At 38.4% G+C, this 22,386-nt stretch overlaps 1 long non-coding RNA gene and 1 pseudogene across 1 annotated transcript; one reads left to right on the top strand and one right to left on the bottom strand.

Annotated features, from left to right (window-relative positions):
- Window positions 1-5,840: 5,840 nt before the first annotated feature.
- On the top strand, window positions 5,841-6,397 carry LOC147522683 (uncharacterized). Its single transcript, XR_015195505.1, has 3 exons — window positions 5,841-6,004; window positions 6,086-6,244; window positions 6,351-6,397. It is a non-coding gene; the product is annotated as an uncharacterized LOC147522683 (long non-coding RNA).
- A 13,730-nt stretch (window positions 6,398-20,127) lies between these two features.
- LOC147522682 (uncharacterized) lies at window positions 20,128-21,752 on the bottom strand (annotated as a pseudogene).
- Between the last annotated feature and the right edge of the window lie 634 nt (window positions 21,753-22,386).

Genomic DNA, 22,386 nt, shown 5'->3' with positions numbered 1-22,386 from the left:
CTTCGAAAAGAAAATAAATACCTATCAAAAACCAAAAACTCCAAAAAAATCAAAGGAGTCAAAAATCGAATCTCCCAAAAGTTCAAAATCAAAAGGAGACGACATCAGAAACAAAAACAAAAAGAAACAAAAGCAAAGTTAGAACTCCCAAAATTCAAAATCATATGAAGTCACAAAGTCAAAGGGCTAAAAGAATGTATCACAATTCGGAAACAAAAGAACAAAACGAGGTTCTTCTTTGGTTACAAGTATCTTGAAGACCCTGTTTCTCAACTTATCAAATTTTGTTTTTCCCTTCCTTTTTCTTTCTAAACCATCACCCTAGCCCCGTAACTCCTAATAAATGACCTTTAGCTCAATTAGGAATAAGATGGTATGATAGTAAGTGGTAAGCGTGATCAATCGACCTCGATTTCTTTGGACATCATTTGAGTATGCGAGGAATATAAGTGCCCGCTACACTTGAAGCTTTAGTATTGGTGGAATTATACTTCAAAGAGTTTAGAAGTTGAGGTTCATCCTAAATTGTTTAAAGTTTGAGTGAGGGAGATAAAAGAAGAAAGGTAGACTCTTGAATCTTAGAATGGTTCTAAGCTAATGAACTTAAAAGCCTTGATTGATGATTAAAATGACTTGAAAACATTAAAGAAAGGTTGATTAAAACATTGAAATGAAGATTGATTAAAAATTTGAAATGAGGATTGATTAAAACATTGAAATGAAACAAGCAAATAAAATGAAGATTGAAACAAAGAACAATAATAAGTTGATTGAAATAAAGGAAATAAAATAACAAGTTGATTGAAATAAAGAAAATTAAATAACAAGAAATTAAAAACATAAATTGAAAAACAAGACAAGAAAATAAACAAACCAAATAGTTTGGATCCTAAGACAATGGATGAGTTCTCTCTCCTTTGCTTTTTGTTTATATATCCCTACTTTTGCCATTTACATATTTGCCCTCATCTATTCTAAACAAGACACCTCACCCCTTTCACTTTTGCTTTTGCTTTATGGGTGCCTTCTTGACCAAGATAGGTTTAGGGATAAGTCTTCATAATTTGAGAAAAGGGCCTCCATCTTTGGCTCTCTGATTTGAGTCCTTTGACTGTTGACTTTGACTTTTTTTGCACTTTTCCACAGCAGCTACTGATCTTCATAATAAGCGTGATTAAGGCTCATTTTGGTGCTAAGACGTTGCTTTTATGGTAAGTGGTCTGAAATACTCCTTAATCTAAAAAAGGCAATAAAAGCTATGAGTTGTCTTTTTGTTAAGCGTAAGAGAGACTGTAATGCAGTAATATACGGGTAATAAAACACACATTTGGGAGCTAATCAGCACTTGAGAGAACGAACCTTGAGTGAATCTATCAGAGAGTTGTGATTGCAACACACCCCTGTGAGAACCCACCTTAAAGACACTCTCCAAAAGTCTCATAAACGACTCTGCTTTTGCATTTCATTGTTCATGTTTTGCACATTTATCTTTAGATGATTAAATTACTGTACATATATTATTATAAGTTCAAATGAGCTTGTCCTTATTCCCCGCTAATGAGATGTATAGACTTCTGAGAATAAATAAGGAAACAAAACTCTTTATACTAAATAGAAGAAGTTTGTGAGCACCTTCACTGGAAAACTCTCCCGAGGCTTAAAGCTTGTCCATTAGGGAATTCCTATTGGTTTAAGGCCTTTGTTTCGGCAATAAACTGCTTCAACACAACGAGAGCAATGCTGACGAACGCACTAAGAAACAGAGGAATTTGATGTTGGGGGAGATGAAACTGAACCAAATAGTGGTCACCACGCACTCCAAGATCTATTCTCTAGGGATCAAGTTTCCACGTAGTTCCTTATGAAAGATAGTTTGGTATTTATAGAGGTATAGTAGAGAGTCCTTGTAGCTCAAGTAATCTTGTATCTTGAGTAATTGTGATAGAGTATAACTGTCAACTGATAACTATCTCTTTGATAAGAAATGAATCTGGACATAAATCAATGTACATTAGTGGCAAGCCATGTGGCTAAGGTTCAGCCTTAGACACATGAGTTAATGGGCTTGTACATTGATCCATGATACTGCGAATTGGGCTTTAGCCCCCGTTGATTAAATGAATAAAATAGAGACCCCTACTAATGGACGCTTTAATGCGTAGGTGGGGGTCGAACATCGCCCTCTTTGTCGCTTAACAAAGTTCACATGGCAAAGAAGAGAAAATAAATCACGGAAAAAACGAAATAATAAAAAGAGGAAACGGAGTGTATAACAAAATGTCGTGTGAACGTAAACGATAAGAAAATAGACAATCGGAAAAAAATTCGAATTAGCGAAATGAAAAATCAAATTAACGTATACGGGACGCAATGACGTAGTTAAATAAAAAACGGCCGAAAACGCATAGATAGAATAAAAGATGCACATAAATACAATTGCAAAAGAAATTGATTGGCGAAAATGTACCGAACGCGTCACGTGATAACGCGAAATTTGAATGCGATGAAGTGTGCCAACGGAATAGCGATACTCGGATTATACCGTTGAAAATTAAATGTAGGAAAAATCCGCGAATGATCCGACGGAACGGACATAAATTGGCGAATTACTGTGAACGAAATAAGAGGAATTCGATATGTCCGAAATAACGAAAAGATGTCACGTGAAAAGACTACAGAAACTAGGACTCCTAAATTAAATCCGGATTGGATAAGGCTTATCATCAAGTCTTGCATATGAAGTCGGTTTGGCTAAACAGAATTACATACGGACGTAAACACTGAACCAGCGTATATATTAAAAGATGAACACAGAGAAATACGTACTTAGCAGAAATCTTAGAGAAGAAAACACCACCGTGTTCTCCAAAGTATTAAACCATTGTGGACAGAAAACCGCACGCGGTGTCGCCGCCGCTTTGAAGACGAAAAAAGAAATGCATTGGTGGCATCGGAATGGCCTTTCAAGTTTATATAGGTTTAGTGGCGTGAGCACATGACCTGATGACATGATTCTCTAGCTTGAATTGTTGGTTGGACCTTGGTTGGGCCCTTAAGCATTTGAATTGAAAAAAAATATAAATAGAAGGTGAGGGACGTGAGCAGCATGAAGTCGTTGTTATGCACATGCCTTACCTATTGAATTCCGAAATTGTAGGGGAAAGCTCACCGATTTAGAAACTCCCATTCATTGCAAACACCAAAGTGAATCTTATCAGTGATGTTTTACTCGAAATCTTATCAAGACTACCTCACTCTTATCAGCGAGTCTCCCATCTTAAGTCAGTTTGGATGGAAGACTTATACACCGACAGAAAGACCGGACCAGCGCAAGAAAAGTATAAATAAAAGATAACGGAGAGACTCATCCAAACCCGTAGGTTCGACGAAGAAAAGCTGCGGGTAGACGAAGAAAAGCTGCGGTCTTATATCTGATACTCAACCTCGTCTTCTGTCGCCTCTACATCCAGGTAACCCCTCGCCTCATCGTCTTCTTCTCCGTCTTTTGTTTCGACTAGCAGGTACGTCTCTCTTGATCTTCTTCTCTGTTCACGATGGCTCATAACGCAAGTGGAAGGCATAGCGTTGGGCTGGGTGCACAGCAGTCGAAAGATGGTGCCACATGCTCTGCGAATCGACCTTAACACAACACCAAACAGCATACCGTCCTCTTTGCAATCTACCTCTATCCTCTTTGCAAGAGACAGTTGTGTTACGACTTTTGCGGCAACTTCGCGCGGTATGCTGCTGTTGGTTTTTTTTTTTGTTTTGTACGCCTGGCCTGAACTATGCTCCGGCTACTTGACTTCGCCCTTGAAGCAGATACCGACTTCTTACTTGCTGGCTAGCTCTTCGCTTCAGCAGAAACCGAATCGGTAAGGGCAGGAGTGGGTGCTTAGGCTCTTCAAGACCCCTATGTAAGGCAGTCACCAGGGGTTAAACTTCCTTGGACTAGGGATGGTGAAGGAAAGACTGGGCGTATTCGTAGAAAAGCTCTCGACCTTCAGCTGCTTCACCAGAAACCAATTCGTTTCTTACTGGCTTGATAGCACTTCGACCGGGCTTTGGGGGGTAGGCTACAGCTGCACCAGGATCTAAAGTGACGCTCGACTCCTGGTGGGAGTCTCCCTACGTTCCGCTAACTTTAGCTCATCTTGTCTTGTCTTGCTTATGCTTTCAGTTTATGCTTGCAGTTTCGGTCGACTCCTTGTGGGAGCCCTTAAGGGAGGTTAGCAAGCTAGTAATATCATAAGCAAGGGCTGCTAACGGCGAGCGGAAGTCGGCAACAGAGTTCCCTCCTCCGGTTGCTTGCCTTCGGTATCGCTAACGCTAGCTTGAGTTATCGCTTCACCTTAGGAACTCTCTGTTCCGAACATGTCGAGACGAGCCAAAAAAGTAAACTTTTTGGTGTCGTGCGCGAATTCTTCATGCTGCTGTAAAGATGGTGAAGAATGAAGAGGATGAAGGCGCCTGTAAACCGATATAACTCAAATACGATATAGTGCAGTGCCTGCTACGGAGGGGCACCGTACCTGTGACCCCTTTATCCGGCTGGTTCACCCTTGTGGCTTTAGAGAAACCGGTTTTCAAGTAATCTGACCCGATTTTTTTCTGTTCTATGTTTTCAGGTGGACTCTACCGTACTATACGGGGGAAAAATACTCGAGAAGAAACGCGATGACGATCGCAGACTTGGTGAGGTGGAAAGAAGGTGACGATGATCTGGCGACTACTGAACCGCGTCGATGGTCGCTTAAGGAAATACTGAGAAAATACTAGGATTCGAAAATTTGAGATGGAGGAAGTGTACGAATTTGAAACGAAAGTCGAAGAAGATGAAGTAGTAATGGTTTACACACAATTAAATTGCAGAAATGCAATCCCGTTGAGCAAAGAAATAACGCAATTACTGGAGTGGTGGCAAATTGCACCGGGACAACTGCCAATATCGCTCGTTAATCTTTACAAGAGCGCACCGTTTACAAAATGAATTTAACAGAAGGTTCGGGGCTCAAGAAATCTTCGCGTTGATACAACCGAAAGCCATACTGACGAAAGGGTACATAAAATTTGAAGTTGAATTCAAAGATTCAAACAGAAGTTTTAAAGGGTTCCCAAAAGTATACACCGGATGGGATAGATTTCATACAAACCATGAGGGAAGTGGAATCCGACAGAGTTTAAAGTGCCGAACAGATTTCGAGGTAAGCTAAAATATAAGTATTGAAAATTGTACGACGAGTAAACTGTTGACTAACACGAGTTATTTTGTGTCTAACAGAAAACGCGAGTATACTACCAGACATTGAATTGGACAAGGAAGTGGAGAGCAATCTTCGGTTCTTCTTTCATGAATGCTCTGATGAAAGATTGGTAGATCTTAGCTACTTTGATGATATCGTTGATTTCCGAAATTATGGGGGTATCGAACAACGGCCCGATAGGTCCAAGGAGACACAAAGCGAAATGGCGAAGAAGAGTAAGAGTATCAGAAATGCAATATTCGGCAAATGGTGATATAGTGAAAAAGAAGATGGAACGGAGTTAACACAGCGAGAACTAGTGCTGAGTTTGCCAAGCAAAAAAAGTGAATTGTACAAAAGAAGATGTGCCACAAGAAAACGGGCGAACGGAGACCAAGAGAGACAACCAACGTTACAATGTATGATGCCTCGAGGGACGAGACTACAATGCACCAAACATCCCAGACGAAATATAATACATACGCAACATCAAGAGGAAAAGGTATGTAGCGTAGAAAACATAGATATGTAAAGTGTGGTGAAATATAATATCTCGTTCTGGTTTGGTATATCAGGAAAAGAATGGCGGAGAAAAGAACGAAATAGTGATACTTACAAAAGATAGTGCAGCGAAGAACACAAAGTCGGTGAAAGAAAACAAACGGCAAAGCAAAATGCAAGAGCAAAGAATCCAACAACCACTGGCAAGTGGCGTCAGGGGTAATATTACTCATGGAGGAAAACCACAGAATCTATTAATGGTAAGTTGACCGTTGATTTTTACTATTGCGTTAGGATGGTAAAGAAATTTGTGTCCAACACTAATCCGATGAAATTGGTAGATGAAGCAGAGATGTGCAAGTTTGGAAGACGAAGTGAAGGGATCGTCCGGGATTACGCCAATGGAAGGGCTCGAAAAATATCAAAAATGTGACCAGAATACGGAGAACATCGGAGAATATGACAGAGCAGTGTCAATGATTTTCGATAGTATAAAACAGGTATGATAGTATTTTTTTATTTATTATTATTATTTTTTTATCAGTTATTGCAAACTTGTGTTTAAGTTTGAAAGATTGATGAAATTAGATATATTTTTTGCCGCAGGTTAAAACGGCGGTAGTACGGGCAAAAGAAATTCATGAAACAGTCGCGAAGAAAAATATCGTTCGAATGAAGTCAATGCCTTAGAAGAAATAGAAAAGTGAAGATACTCAACCAAAAATTGGAAGAGGCAAACAAAGCCGTAAAAGCGGAACCATCGAGAGTTAGAAGATGAAAACAAAAGCTTAACCGAAATGGGACGGAAGAAGCAGAGGGAGAGATCGTCATCAAGAATTTGGGAAAGCCTGTGATATAATGGAGGAACATAAACACTTAAAAGCAGATGTGATAGAATTTAAGTCACTCGTGGCGACCAAAGATCGAAACTTAAACGCGGCGCAAAAAGAGGGTAGAGAAAAATAACAAGCGAATGACAGATTTAAACGAGCGGCTCGCCAAGATCACGCGGCAAATGGCACAATCGTGAATCGTCCGTAAAGACAACCGACAGAGACTTTAATAGAAACGGGCGATGAACTAGAACGTGAGAAGATGAATTACAAGGATTTGTACGAGTTGTATATGCGAAAAGTTGGGAAGAAACCATTGGATTTTCCCAAATCAACGATCATGTGATTGCGAGTATGTAATATCGTAGAACTAAAAATTCTTTTTATGAAAATAAAAATAAAGTATGTGTTGGCTATTGAATATCATTGTGATGTCAGATAACATACCTGTATAAAACTTAGTGTTGATGATTTATGAATGTAAAAGAACGAGAGACCCCCATGTAGAGAGAAAAACCTCCCAATATAGAACCATTGGAGAATGTTATTGAAAGGTAAAGGGGACATGATCGTCCTCTATGAACCTAGCTATTCAGGTGTTAAAATATTTGTACCCGAGCGTGAAGCACGCGGCGACAACTGTTGGAGTTGTCCAGTTCAAAGTCGCCACCGTGTGCACCGGACCAAACTAAAACACAACGCCATTGCCTTAGTAGTGGAATTAGCACGGATATTGTATTGTGGGATATTGCAATAATTGTTCGAGCAAGAATAACCATCTTATTGACTCGGTTTCCGTCAAGGCATGAATGCGACTTTACTTTGACCGAAAAAGGCATAATATGAATGAACTCCGTAGAATGAACGTTAATGAATGACATTGTTTAAAGTAAAAGTACGCATCTAATAGAGAAATGTAAAATGACAACCAAACTAAGAGAATGGAAGTTGAATGCCTTTATTGATGGATAACATAGAACGAACTACATAGACGGATAGATTTGTTATTGATGGAGTAATGTAAAATTGCAAAAAATTTCCTAACGGTAAAACTTGCGAAGGTGGTAAGCATTCCATGGCTTCTCTATTATTCTTCCGTAAAAAGACGGGAGGAAATATGACCCCTTAGATGTTTGGACGATCTATGATGTAAGGTCCTTGCCAATTTTCCCCAAACTTTCCTGATTCTATAAGCTTTGGGTTTCTACAAAGAACCCAGTCTTCAGGAGCAAAAGACTTAGGACGGATCTTCTTGTCGTAGTTCCGTTTCATGTCAGCTTGATACTTAATAAGCTGTTGTAGTCCCTCGAGCGAACCTCATCAATAAGAGCTTTTGGACTTAGCCAAAGTAGTGTCATTGGAACTGTTTCAACCGCGAATCGACCGAGATGTCTTTGGAAATCAGTTCAGTAGGTAAGACCGCTTGAAAGACCATATGCAAGGTTAAAAGGTGATAATGCAGTTGAATACTTTGGCGTTGTCCTATAAGCCCACAAGACAGCTGGTAACTCCTTGACCCAATTTCCTTTGGCGCCAGTCAAACGCCTCTTCAGGTTGGCCAAAATCACCTTGTTGGTGGCTTCGGCCTGCCCATTGGCTTGCGGATGATAAGGTGCGGAGAAGTTATGCCGTATCTTCAAATTAGCAGCAGGAATCGACGAATTTCTTGATCAAATTGTTTACCATTATCTGATACAAGTGCCGCAGGGATGCCGAAACGACAAACAATATTTCTCCACAAAAACATTTTGACATTGGAAGCATGGATTTGGACCAAAGGCTTTGCTTCTACCCATTTGGTAAAGTAATCGGTTGCCACAAGAAGGAATCGAATACTACCTGGAGCTTTAGGTAAAGGACCAATAATGTCTAAGCCCCATTTGGCAAATGGCCACGGGCTTAGCATGGGATGCAACTTCAAGAATGTGTAGTTTACTCATATTATCGTGCTTTTGGCATGGCTCACACCTCTCGATAGGTGTTTTGCATCCTTTTGCATCTCGCCACCAATAGCCCCGTTTATAGCCTTATGAGCTAAACTTCGCCCTTTGGAGTGGCTTCCGTGAAAGCCGGAGTGAATCTCTTCCAAAACTTGAAGTCCTTCCTGTTTTGAGAGGCATCGCAACATAGGGTTAAAGTCCCAGCCTTTCGCGATATAAGTGCAAACTTCCGTCAAGAATGATGATATCACCAAAACTTCCATGCATCGCGCGTTTGATTCTTTCAATGAGTTTTGGTTCCGGCGAAGTGAGGAAACTTGCAAGTAGTCTATATAAGATAGACGCCAATCTTGCGATCGGAGATTATCATCGGCCCGATAGTATCATATCGGGGAACTTCGGGACTATCATCCGCTTCATGTACCAACTCACTATCTGTTTCGAGCTTAATTCGGGGAGGAACAAATGGATCTACGATTCTAATGGAAGATCCAAAATATGGTCATGTTGTGAATTTTCCATCTCCCTTTTCCGCTTCCGAAGTCATGATTGGTGCGATTATACGCGGGTCGTATTTATTTATTCAGCGTATAAACAAAACAAGTAATTGCTTTCATGTACATACAAGTCATGCAATTCTTTGTCGGTAAAGTCAATGCTTGGCTCTTTTCGAACTCCACGTTGATGTATCTTGACTCTTCGCTTCTAACGGCGACGAGAGATAAGCCAATGAATCGGCATGACGTATGTCATTTCGTCTTTGAGTGATAGAGATGCTATCAAATTGTCGAAAGCAAGGCTATGTATCAAACCAAGATAAGCCGCCATACGGTCATCTCTTGCTTCAAAAGACCCGCCAAACCGATTGGCTACAAGGCGAAATCCGTGTATAACCGGAGCTTTCGCCCCAGTTTAAAGTTGTTCTCAAGGCACAAACGGCAGCCTCATACTCGGCCGTTATTTGAAGCGGCGAAGCCAAGTCGCATTGATTTTCTCAATCTTCTCTCCGCCAGTTTAACAAAAAAACGATCCAATTCCGGACCAGATTTATTATGGGAGCCATCCGAATAAACAATCCATAGGTCAATTGGATTAGGAATTGCGTTTTGTAAGTTGGTCGTCGCCCCGGTTATTGGTGGCAGAATGTCTTCCATAGATTCTTCTTGGCAAGAAATCGTCAATAGGAGAATCATCAATCGGAAAATCAGCTATCAAAAAAGCTAAAGCATGTCCTTTTTCAGCAGTACGACTTTCAAAGACAATGCTATATGCACTAAGATAACTTTCCCATTCGGCTAATCTGCTTGATTCTTGTGCATTACGAAAGATCTTGCGTAAGGGATACTCAGTATAAACTCGACCAACCTTCCCTGAAGTATGGTTTTAACCGACGAAATGGCATGAACCAATGCAAGTGCCATTTTTTCCATCTTTGAATAACGAGACTCAACTCCGGTTAACGCCTTCTTCGATAAAAAGACGGGTCTACCATCATCGACGAAAAGAACAAAGACTAACGACTGAGTTGTAGCTGCTAGGTACATGCCAATCGGTTGACCCGTTGAAGGACTTGTCAATATAGGAGGATCGACCAAGTATTTCTTCACCTGTTGTAATGCCATCTCACAATTAATGTTCCAAGTTGCCCCCCTTTAAAGTCCGGAAGAAGGGATGACAACGATCGAATATTTAGAAATAAATCTATGAAGAGCGGCCGGTACGACCAAGAAGCCGTTGAATTTCCTTCTTATTTTTTGTGATGGCATATCAATAACGCACGTATCGATCGGGGATTAGCCTCGATACCTCTACGAGTCATGAGGTATCCCAAAAACTTTCCGGAAGAGGGCCAAAAGAACATTTCGTGGGATTGAGTCTCATGTTATACTTTGTTAAGCCTATCAAAACAAGTTGAAGATCGGAAAGATGATCACCAATGTAAGCTTTGATTTCACGACTATATCATCGATATAAGCCTCCATTATTATTCCCAACGGATCGGAAAAATTGTATTGATAAGCTTTTGGTAGGTTGCACCCGCATTTTTCAAACCAAAAGGCATAACATTAATAGCGCGAAAATGCCTTGGTCGGTAATGAAAGCGGTGAACTCTTGGTCATCAACATTCAAAGAGATCTGGTAGTATCCTGAAGAAGCATCCATGAAAGATAAGCGTTGAAATCCCGAAGTGGCATCCACTAGTTCGGAAATTCGTGGCAATGGATACGGATGAATCGGACAAGCTGCGTTAAGGTTTGTAAAGTCAATACAAATTCTGATTTGTCCGTTCTTTTTTGGCACTGCGACGACATTAGCAAGCCATTTTGGGTAAGTAACTTGCCGGATAAAGTTAACCGCAAGTAGCTTATCAATCTCCTCTTTAACTTTGAGCTTCCGATCAGGTGCCATTCTCCTTGGTTTTTGGCGAACTGGCCTGAAACTTGGATCAATGTCAAGTTTATGACAGGCAACAGAAGGGTCGATTCCCGGCATTTCCTCAATTTTCCAAGCGAAGATACGCTTATTTAGCTGTAAAAGGGAAACCAACTCTTGTTGTTCTATGCTCGAAAGTTCAAATGAAATAAAGTGGTTTCTTCTGCTGAATCTCCTACTTGTACTTCCAAAAGTCGATCCACCGGCGTCGCCCTTGCACATGAGTCTCAATATTATAGATGGAGGGCACGCTTGGTAATAGAATGTAACTTAAAGGCGGGGCACTTGCAAGGATCGTATTACCTCGAACTTCAGATTTTTATAGTCATCCATTGCTTTGTCATGATAGGAATGGGCGATACCGGTCACTACTTAACCTTGCAAATATGCCCGAGAGAATGGGAACTTGACACATCGATGAAATGTGGAGACTCTACAGCCCCATGGAATGTATCCAATCTCGCCCCAAAATTGCGTTATAGTGGGATCGACATCCATCAATAAGAAATCGAGCTCAACTTCTTTGTTCATTAATTTGATTGGTAAGGTAATTCTTCCAACCGCTGAAAATGTTGTCCCATCAAAACCGATGATAGGATTGTCTTCGGCGATGATCATACCCTCGCGTTGCATCCGAGAATAACATCCACCGAAAATGACGCTAGAAGGCCCCCTGTGGTCGATCATTACCCGTTGAACACGAGAAGCACCTATAGACACGAAATTATAACTGCGTCATAGTGAGGGTGATATACACCACGGAGATCATCATCGAATTTGGAGGGGCTCTTCTTCAAAAGTCTCGGTCCGGATTCCTTTGACAAAATCGACTTTGTTGATAATGATTAAATTCACCAACATAACTAACTTTCAAACGCTTTTGATTCTTACTCGACTTTTGGAAAGAGACTCAACATGAGAATGGGAGACATTAATGACATGCTCATAAGTTGCAAAGAATCACTGTTGAGAGTTTTTCAGAAGATATTCGTTCAAAAGTCCTTTCTCCACTAATTTCTGAATCCGACCCCGGAGAGAGCGACAAAGTTCTGTCTCATGGCCATAGTCATTATGAAATTTACACCACAAGGCTTTGTCCCTTGTCGCTTTGGTATCTTCTAAAAGTGGATACGGCGGGGAAAGAAGATTCCCACTTTTCAACTTCTCATATATAACAGAGTACTTGGCATTGAGCGGGGTCAGTTTTAGCTCAGGTAGAGTTTTTCCATCACGATTGAAATTGACTTGCTTCTAATTGTCATTCTTTCCATCGTTATGTTGTTGATCTGATCGTCCTTTTTGCTTAAAAATTTTTGCTTTCGGAAAAATCTTTACTCGAATATCTTTGTCCCTTGCTTTTCTTTTCCCGATAGGTTCTCCCTCGATCACGGATGTGTTGTTCAGCCCCAACATACGGATCGTATCGAGTTTTAGGGACATCTTTAATTAGAGAGTGGTAAAGATCCCTTACAATGAAGTTCGAACTTCGCCTCTTTCATAATATAATGCTTCTTTAAAGGCTTAAAAGAAGCATCCCATCGAAAACTTCGAACATCTGCTGCGCCTTTCGAACCTAGTAACAAAAGTACGTAACTTCGGCCACGCGTTGTTGCTTGATGTTTAAAAGCGAGTCGACATCCTTTGGCGCCTTGCAATTGTGGCGAAACGATTAACAAACCGATTTTCTAGTTCATTGAATTGGTGAATTGATCTTGAAGGCAACTCACTAAACCAGCGTAATGCTTCTCCCTTTAGAGTCGATGGAAAGAGCTTACATATGAGCGGATCATCCCCACCCCACAACACCAACTTATTTTTGAACGATAGAACATGCAAGCCAGGATCTCCTTCCGACTCATCATAAAGTTCAAAATCGGGTTGTTTGAAGCCGGGATGGTGGTAAGCTTCTTGAATGTCGAGCGAAAACTTGTCAAGTACTCCATCATTGACTGTCATGTTTTTCATTCTTACATCCCTTGACTCTCTATCGTTAAGTTCTTTTGCAATCAACTCTTTCAGCTGTTGTTCTGTTAGAGTTAAAGTATTGGCTCGAACAACTAGACGCCCCCGGTCGTGCCCATGTGGAGAAGGATACCTTCCATTATCTCTTATTGGAGTTAGAGATCTTTGGCGCGGTACCACGATGATCGGCTCCGACCGGTGATTGTCTTTGTCTATCCCTCAGAACCCGACTGTCTAGGCGGTAGTCACCCTTGGCGGGTGGTCGGAATAATTATACCACTCCATATTTTGTTGCTTTTGTTGCGATGCCCGCCTTCCCAGTCATGTTGACATGTCTCGGATGGCGGTCTTCCCCGAAATTGCTTCTCGAGGTAAATCTTCCCTTTGAGATCGGACATGTCTAGGGTAGTAGTTATCCCCGCCAATCCGATTCTCCCCATAAGTACGGGTAATAGGGTCATTACTCCTGAGCGTGCAATCGGTTGATTGTGCTTGAGAAATAGCACGCTTCGAGGGACGAAGTGGATCGTCAAGACGGTCCCATACACCGGAATGGCTGCGTCCCCCTTCGTGGTCGCCTTGATGTTGTTGAATTTGCAACGTCCGTCCACCGCCTTTGCCTCTTTGCCGCCTTCCTTCTCAAATTCTGTTTAAATTTTTGACTCGTCAGAACTCCCCCGGCTTCAACCGTATTAGGGGTGAATTGGTCGTTACTATCACCTTTTCCGCTAGTTGGTGTGAGAGTAATGTCCACGTCCATATCCATGTCAACCGAAGGATCGACATGGACGACGGATGGCGGACCGCATGGAGGATTACCGACTTGTCGATTTTCTTGTTGCAAGGTGTTAAGGGGTGGCGACACTTGTACCGCCTTTTCTGGAGGCGGAGGCGGTGGCGGTTGACCGCTACTGATCGGATGTTGAGAATTGATCCTACTACTAGGAGCAACTTGATTGTTCAACGGTTCATGCATCGGCCGATTTGAATTTCGAGGGTTCGCGATTCTTGTTAGTAGGAGGAATATGTTGACTATTTGGTCTACTTCGTGCTTACCATCTTGATTGTTTCACGTGATAATGAATTCTTTTTCCCACGCGACGCCAATTATGTTTCGCAATAAACCGCTTCAACACAACGAGAGCAATGCAATCTTTAACGAGCACTAAGAAACAGAGGAATTTGATGTTGGGGAGATGAAACCAACCAAATAGTGGTGCCACGCACCCAAGATCTATTCTCTAGGGATCAAGTTTCCACGTAGTTCCTTATGAAAGATAGTTTGGTATTTATAGAGGTATAGTAGAGAGTCCTTGTAGCTCAAGTAATCTTGTATCTTGAGTAATTGTGATAGAGTATAACTGTCAACTGATAACTATCTCTTTGATAAGAAATGAATCTGGACATAAATCAATGTACATTAGTGGCAAGCCATGTGGCTAAGGTTCAGCCTTAGACACATGAGTTAATGGGCTTGTACATTGATCCATGATACTGCGAATTGGGCTTTAGCCCTGTTGATTAAATGAATAAAATAGAGACCCCTACTAATGGACGTTTGCCACGTAGGTGGGGGTCGAAACAGCCTTGTTGCATATGGTCAATGCAATCGCACTCTGCGAAACGAGATTAGTAGAACTTATAATAAATCACTCATTTGTGATCTTAGTTTTTTCTCTCATCCTTGCTTGAGGACCAATAAAATGCTATTTGGGGGTGGTGATTAGCTCCCAAATGTGCGTTTTATTACCTTTATATTACTGTATTACAACCCTTCTTACGTTTAATGAAAATACAACTCATAACTTTTATTTCCCTTTTCAAGTTACAGAGAAATTTAGACCACTTATCATAAAAGCTGCGTCTTAGCACCAAAAGGAGCCTTAATCACGTTTATTATAAATACCAGAAGCTGCTATAAAAAAGTCAAGGTTAAAGATCAAAGTCAAAGGTCAAAGCCCTGATCAACTCAGAAGATCAGAGATGGAGGTCCTTATATCAAAATATGACATTCTCTAAAACCTATCTTGATCAAGAAGAAATCAAAAAGCAAAAACAAAAGCATAAAGTGAAGTGTGAGGTGTCTCAATTGTAATGGAGAAAGGCAAATCAGTAAAAGACATAAAGTAGGGGTATATAATCTAAAAGCTAGGGAGAGAGAATGCACCTAGACTTAATTTAGTGTCATGTATGATTTAATTTCTAGTCTTTTATATTTTCAAGTCATTTTACTTTATTGTTCTTCATTTTAATCTTGTTATTTTGCTTTGTTATTCAATCAATCAATCTTCTTTTTGTTGTTCTTATTCCAATCTTTCATTTCAATCATTCCTTTCAATGTTTGTGTCATTTTAATCTTCAAAACAACTTAAGTTTTCAATATTCTTCATAAACTAAAAACTAAAACAAGTTTTAAACTAAGAGTCTACATTCCTTTATTCAACTCCCAACATTCAAACTCTAAACAATCTAAGATGAACCACATCAAAAACAAACTTTGAGATATTTCAAACTAGACTACTTCATTTATAGGTAAGGTTTTGTACTTTATAGAGATGTGAATGAATTGAATTTGAATAACATTTTTTCTTTATTTCAAAATTTATTATTGAATTTTGGCTAACAAAATTATTTTTGGAATTTAAATACACGACTCAGTTTTGGGTTTTGGGTTCAGAACAAATAGTGAAGGAAAACTTTGATTCAAATTTTTTGGTCAATTGATTTGTAGGCTTCTTTTTTGTTTCATATGAAATATTGAATATGCCCCTTTGAGTTTATAGTTAGAGGTATGAAATTTAAAATGAAATTTCTCGCTCAAAATTTTAAATTTCAGTGAAATTTCGAACCCAATGTTTTGGTGCTTTGGTTTTTATTTTTTATTTCATGTTCAATACAATATGAAAACATGAATCTGGTTTGTCTTTGGAGTTAGTGATAACACAAAACCAAATTGAAATTCAAAACACAAAATTTGAATTGAAATTTCTTGCCCAAAATTTTAAATTTTAAATTGGATTTTAAATTTTGGTGAAATCTCTAACCCCTTGTTTTGGTATAGTGTTTTGTGGCCTGGGTTCATATTTTGTTTAACTTTTAGCATTGTAGAGCTTTTGACTTTGGAGGGAGAGATAAAGTTCAAACTAAAATTTCCCACAAAAGAATTGAATTTGAATTTTGAAATTGAACATAAAAAATGATATTTATGGGCTAATATTTGACGTCCGTGTCCGTGTAATAGAGCTAACATTATGACCTTCAGTAAGCTGGGACCGAAATATTTTGTCAAAATTTAAGGACCATAGGGGGAGTGTGCCCAAAGACAATTTTAAGTTTGGGGTTTGCTTTGAGAAAAAATGGGGGTTGCCTTGAGAGATTCGGGGTCTGTAGGTAGTCCTTCCCTTAGTTTTCAATGTTTTAACTTTATTCAAATCCGTAGTACAATGCCACAATTCAATTAAGAATGCAACATTTTAGATTGCAAAAATCTATGTGATGGGCAAATAGGGGAAAAAAAAAAAAAATCTATTTAGACTCTCTTAATAACTCCTTAGGGAGTAGGGACTCCATATTACGTGGCATACAAATAATAATTTTCTTTCCAAAAAAAAAAAAAAAAAAAATAGAAATAGAAACAAATAAATAACTAATAACCTACCCAATTAAATAACTAAAACCCAAAATAGTAATAAATAAATAACAAAAAAACTTACCTATATATATTACTACAAATTGAGAATGAGAAAATTAATCTCTCTTATTTCTTGTCACATCTACTTTTTATTATTTTAGTTTATATTAATTTTGAATAGAGAAAAAAAAAATCATATGGTTCTCTATCTATTAATTAACTTGAACAAATGGTTCATATATATGGTGCATATAAATGTCAAAAAAATATGATGATTTCATTTAGTTTTTTTTGGTGTTAAGGCTTACTATTATTATTATTATTATTTGATTTGTTTGTCGAAATATAGGTAAGTTTTTTTTTTTTTTTATATTTATTTGTTACTATTTTTGGTTTTAGTTATTAATTAGGTAAGTTATTTGTTATTAATTTGTTTCTATGTTTGTTTTTTGAATTTTGGAAAAAAGGAAAATGATTTTGATGTCAAGGAGGAAATGGACTCCCAAGGGAGTTATAAAGGGAGCCCGAGTAGAACTACTAAAAAAAACACTCGTCTACTATCAATTTCTGATTTTTTTTTTTTTTTTTTTCCGAATGTAAGTTTGAACGAAATGATGCAATAACATCTTATATTGCAAAATCCATGTGATGGGCAAATAATAAAATGAGATAACTAGGGACGGACCCAGTGATGTATGAGGAGGGTCCTCAAGTTTGTCGGGACAAAAATTTTGTATTTTTTTTTTTTTTTTGGCTAGAAATATTAGTCTTGTATTTAACTTGGCTCATTTGTTGACCAAGATATTTTTAACATTTTGGATCATGGAATTTGTAACCTAAGCCCACATGTCCACACTTTCACTCCAATGAATCTATTTCTTTTTGTCTATTTATTGTAGTTTTCCCAAATCTCCAGTCTTTCTCAATTTCTCAATCACCTCTTCTTTTATTTGGACTCTTTCTCGGATTGGGTTCTCGATCAAACCATCTCGTATTCTCAATTAAAGTTCTCGCAAGTATCATATTGCCTTGGAATCGTATGTTTTTTTCGGCGATGAAGCAATAATGCAATGCTTTAATTTTAGAAAATAAAAAAATAAAATGTCAAGGGTTGTTGCAAAAAATCATTTACTAGCCGTGGTACTTGGAAGATATTTGATTTATTATGTATGTGAGATCATGAGAAGGATTTGTTTTGAGCAGTTGATGTATTTGTGTGTATGGTACACAAAACTTTGTTTACGTATGTCTCTTATTTGGACTCTTTCTATTTAACCTACTACTATAATTTTGGTGTCCTTGAGATCCTTTTCTAACTATCAATGAAGTTCCCTTTACGAAATTTATTGTTACTTGTTTTTAGCTTAGGTCGTTGATTTTCTTACTTGAATACCCTCTCTGAAATTCTTGGGTCCATCCCTGGAGACAACAACATATGTTATTATTGTCGTTATTAGAACACCCACCACAATCTTTATGCAAAACTCATAACTTGTGTTGGTGAAGATCGAAGCAATCAACCACAATAGATCAACTGAAGTTCATGTAAGCGGTAGGAAAGATAATATTCGTGAACTCTAGCTTGGTTTATGAGTTTTTTTTTTTTTTGATAGATATCATGTCTTATTTGACGCGAAATAAAATATTCAATAAGATTTCCCTTGGGCACTCTTGGCAAACCAAAAAAGACCCGTTGGCAAAAGAAAAGGTCCCATTGGGGCTCCTAAATCTAATTTAATGCCTCAAGATATATATACAAATAATTTAGGACTCCAAATTTTGTAAAATCATGGGATTTCAAATGGAATAAAACAATCAAAGTTTGAATATATAGGATACAAATTCATAATTAATGGTCCTATAATTGTGCTAATTCGCAACTATTAAGGAAATAAAATCTTTCATTCTATCCCGAATTTTAGGCTTCACGTAAGAGTCGATCATTTCCTTTATACGGTTGTATTATTTTATTTGGTGTAGGATACTTTTGAATACCTTTTGTGAATACTGGTCGACGTACTTTCTATGGTTGGTAGCCCTACAAATATGAATTTTATTAGAGAAGATATAGATAATTGAAATATATATTACTATTTTGTTTGGAAGCTTGAGCATTTGATTGATATACAGCATGCTAACAATTATGTCGTGTTTTGTTGTACACAATCATTTGAACAAAGTAGGTGGAAGAAGCCAAAACAATTTAAACAAGTAGTGTACATCAAATTTAAATTACTATATATGTGGGTTAACATTTAAAATGACATACCAAATTAAAATGACATACCAAATTAAAATTAAACGTCGTGACGAATTGAAGTCACTGACAATTTCTAGTTTATAATATAACACTGCTCACTTAGCAAAAAAAAATAGTACATTTCGGCACAATTATAACAAAAATATATATATATATAAGATAGGGGTTTTTTTTTCCCACTACAAGACAAAATTATAATAAAAGACAGTCTGAATCATTTCTATCACAATCTAACGACTGCTGTCAGGCTGATCATCCTCGAGATAAGGGTTCGAATTTAATTGTTGGAATATGACATTAACGGGAACGAATCCCACTTCGTTTTTACGGGCTTTTCTCACACCAAGTCGCGGGTTCGAGTTAGAGGCCAGCATCAATTTCGTTTTTTTTGGGCACTCATTTTTTTTTCACTCACTAGAAATATAAAATTTTGCCCTCAAACAAAAAAACACCTCTTGGTATCCAAACTTTGTTACAAAATTTCAGGACTATTTGTTTGAGAATGTTCAAGGGGTTGTAGCTAATGAGGCTAATAAGGTTAAGGTTTATGGGAAGGACTTTATAAGGTTGGCAAAAGGGGAGGCGGCGGATGATTTTTGATTTGGGCGGTGGGTCAGCGAGGCTACTCAGAAATTGATGGAGGAGTTTGAGGAGGCAGCACAAGGAGGAGGAATACAGAGTTTGGCATTGGGTGCTTGGAGAATAGTTTTTTGGTTGGTGGTTCTGGTGTTGAGGTTGTTAAGAATTTTAGTGATGGGATTCAAGGGAAGGGTGTTTATGTGAAGTTTGATAATGGGAGTTCTAGATTTGGTTCATATTTTGGCCATTCGGTTTCAACACCGAAAAAAACTCTTCTTATGAGGGCCGAGATTAATACGTTGCATATGAACTCGACTACGAGTGAGGTTAGTTCTCATTCGACTGGGCTTCATCAGCTTGATATTGAAATGAGAAGGATAGTTTTGGAATGAAAGTTTGAGAAAGAGGGGAATGATATTACAATGAGTGATATAACTAACAATAGTAAGGGGTCTCAATTGGACCTTTAGGCATCGATATTTTTGGGTTTGGATGATAATAGGATTTGTAAGTGGGATAAACGTGATCGAAAACATATGATTCAGAATCTCGCAAGTGAGAGTACATCCGTCTTGAATTGGACTCAAGGACATCAGTTTTATGGAGGAACAAACTTTCAGTGTTTTTCTATTATTGGTAGTGGTTCAATTGTAGTTGGATCTCTTGATGGTAAAATTAGATTGTATTTGCCATTATTAATAGTGGTTCAATGTGTCATGAGTACCGTCTGGCACGGGCACAGTGGCGGAGCCAGGAAAGTAAGTGAGGGTGAGCCAGCCAGACAAAAACTAAGCATACAAAAAAATAAAAATAAAAATATATATATTATATATATTAATGTATTAGAAAAAAAAATCAAATCTAAACAAATACTTGTTCATAGTTGTCCTCGGCGGCCTTCTTTTTCGTCGTTCTTTTTCATCTTCTGGAAGCGTTGTAAGATCAACTCGGTATCAATGCTATCAAAAACTTCTTTTTCAATGTATGTTATTAAACAATCATTCAACCATTCATCCGCCATCCGATTGCGCAGACGATTCTTTATGATATTCATAGCAGAAAATGCTCTCTCCACAGTGGCAGTAGCAACAGGTAAAATCAACGCCAACTTAATCAACAAATAAACAAGTGGGTACACAATGTCTTTCTTCGTCTCAACCATTTTTTTGGCTAGGCCGCTAATTCCATTTATTTCACCAAACTTAGTATCGGAACGTACATCAATGATATAATTCTCAAGCTGATCCGCTAATTCCATCTGATCTATCTCTGAAAAATCATCGGGATAAAGTCGAGCAAAACGGATCAACTTTTGCTTATCGAAAGCAACAAACGATTCACTAGGATCAAGACATGCCATACAAAGAAGTAATTCTGTGTTTGCTTCATTAAACCGGTCATTTAACTCTTGAATTTGCAAATCAATACAGTGATAGAATAATCCAACACGAAAGTAATGTAAATTGGTGTTTCCTTCTGCTCTTCGTCGAGACCTCCCTCGAGCCATATACCTCTCTTCCATATTTGGAACAACCACATCATGTTTGGCACATAGTGAAGAAACTTCAATCGGAGACTATCCCACCCATCATCTCTCATCACTGTGTAAAAAGCGTACCTTTGTTATTTTAACAAGAGCCATGGCATTGACAATGTCTTGGTCCTCACGCAAAGCCTTTGACAAATCATTGCTAATTCCTAGTATCGCTTTCATCAAATGCAAATTGAAGATAAATTCAAAAGATCGATCAATCCAATAATCCGTAAGCCTCACCTCTTTGTTCTGAGCTTGAACCATTTTCCGCTACATTATCAAGCACATCAACTACTAAACCATAAGTGGTTATCATGCCAAGAAGTGTATAATAGTGTGAGCCCCATCTAGTGTCACCCGGATCGTTTAAGACTAGTCTCTTGATTCAACCCTTTGCCACTTGAAATTTCTCCGCTTTGTAACGCTGCAACAACTTTAGCCTTCATTGCATCTCGCAACATATCCCGTCGCTTACATGATGCTCCAACAGTATTTACCACATTAGAGAGAATACTAAAAAGGTTAGCGATTGACTCATGGTTCTTTGCAACTGCTACAAGGGCTAACTGAAGCTGATGGGCAAAACAATGAATATAAAATGCAGATTCATTCTCCTTCATTACAAGTGCTTTTAGGCCATTCAAATCACCTTGCATATTGCTAGCCCCATCATACCCTTGTCCACGCAGTCTAGATATGCTCAACCCATGCTTGGAGAACAACTCATCGATTGCCTTTTTAAGTGTTACTGTACTAGTTTCCTTAACATGCACAACTCCAAAAAATCTCTCAATCACGCAACCTTTCTTGTCGACATAACGCAAAACAACTGCCATTTGCTCCTTAATTGATATATCACGTGCTTCATCAACTAAAATAGCAAACAATGAATTCCCATAATCTTTTAGAATAGCATTTGTAGTTTCCACAGTAGCGAATTCACAATATCTCTTTGGATATCGGCAGGTCAATTTTTCGATTTTTAGAAGCATTATCAATAACTTTCTTAATGACTTCGTTATGATCTTCAGAAATCGTATAAGTTCAAGAAAATTACCTTTATTGATCAACTCATCTGATTCATCATGACCACGGAAAGCTAAACCTTGTCTCAAAAAAAACCTAATGCAATCGGTTATTGCGGTTAGGTGTATTCGATAATCCCTTCGAACTTGGTCGATTAATGCGTGAAGAAATGTCTCGATATCTTTGCTTGATTTAACAAAGCTTGTGCTGCCTTCAGTAAGCAATATTATGAGCACTATTTGGTCCTCCAACGTGCTCTTTTAATTTGGTTTTTTTTCTTTCCCAATTAGTAAACCCCTATGAGAAAAAAAAAATCTCCACCTCCTTGTGCCCCTTATTAGGTTTAAAGAGATAACAATATAGACAAAACGCGGCATCCTCGTGAATACTATATTCTAACCAACTAAACTCCTCATACCACTCTTCCCCGAAGCGTCCGAATTC

Source organism: Coptis chinensis, chromosome 1 (assembly GCF_015680905.1).
Source record: "Coptis chinensis isolate HL-2020 chromosome 1, ASM1568090v1, whole genome shotgun sequence".
Lineage (NCBI taxonomy): Eukaryota > Viridiplantae > Streptophyta > Magnoliopsida > Ranunculales > Ranunculaceae > Coptis > Coptis chinensis.
This window is presented reverse-complemented; position numbering and strand designations above follow the sequence as displayed.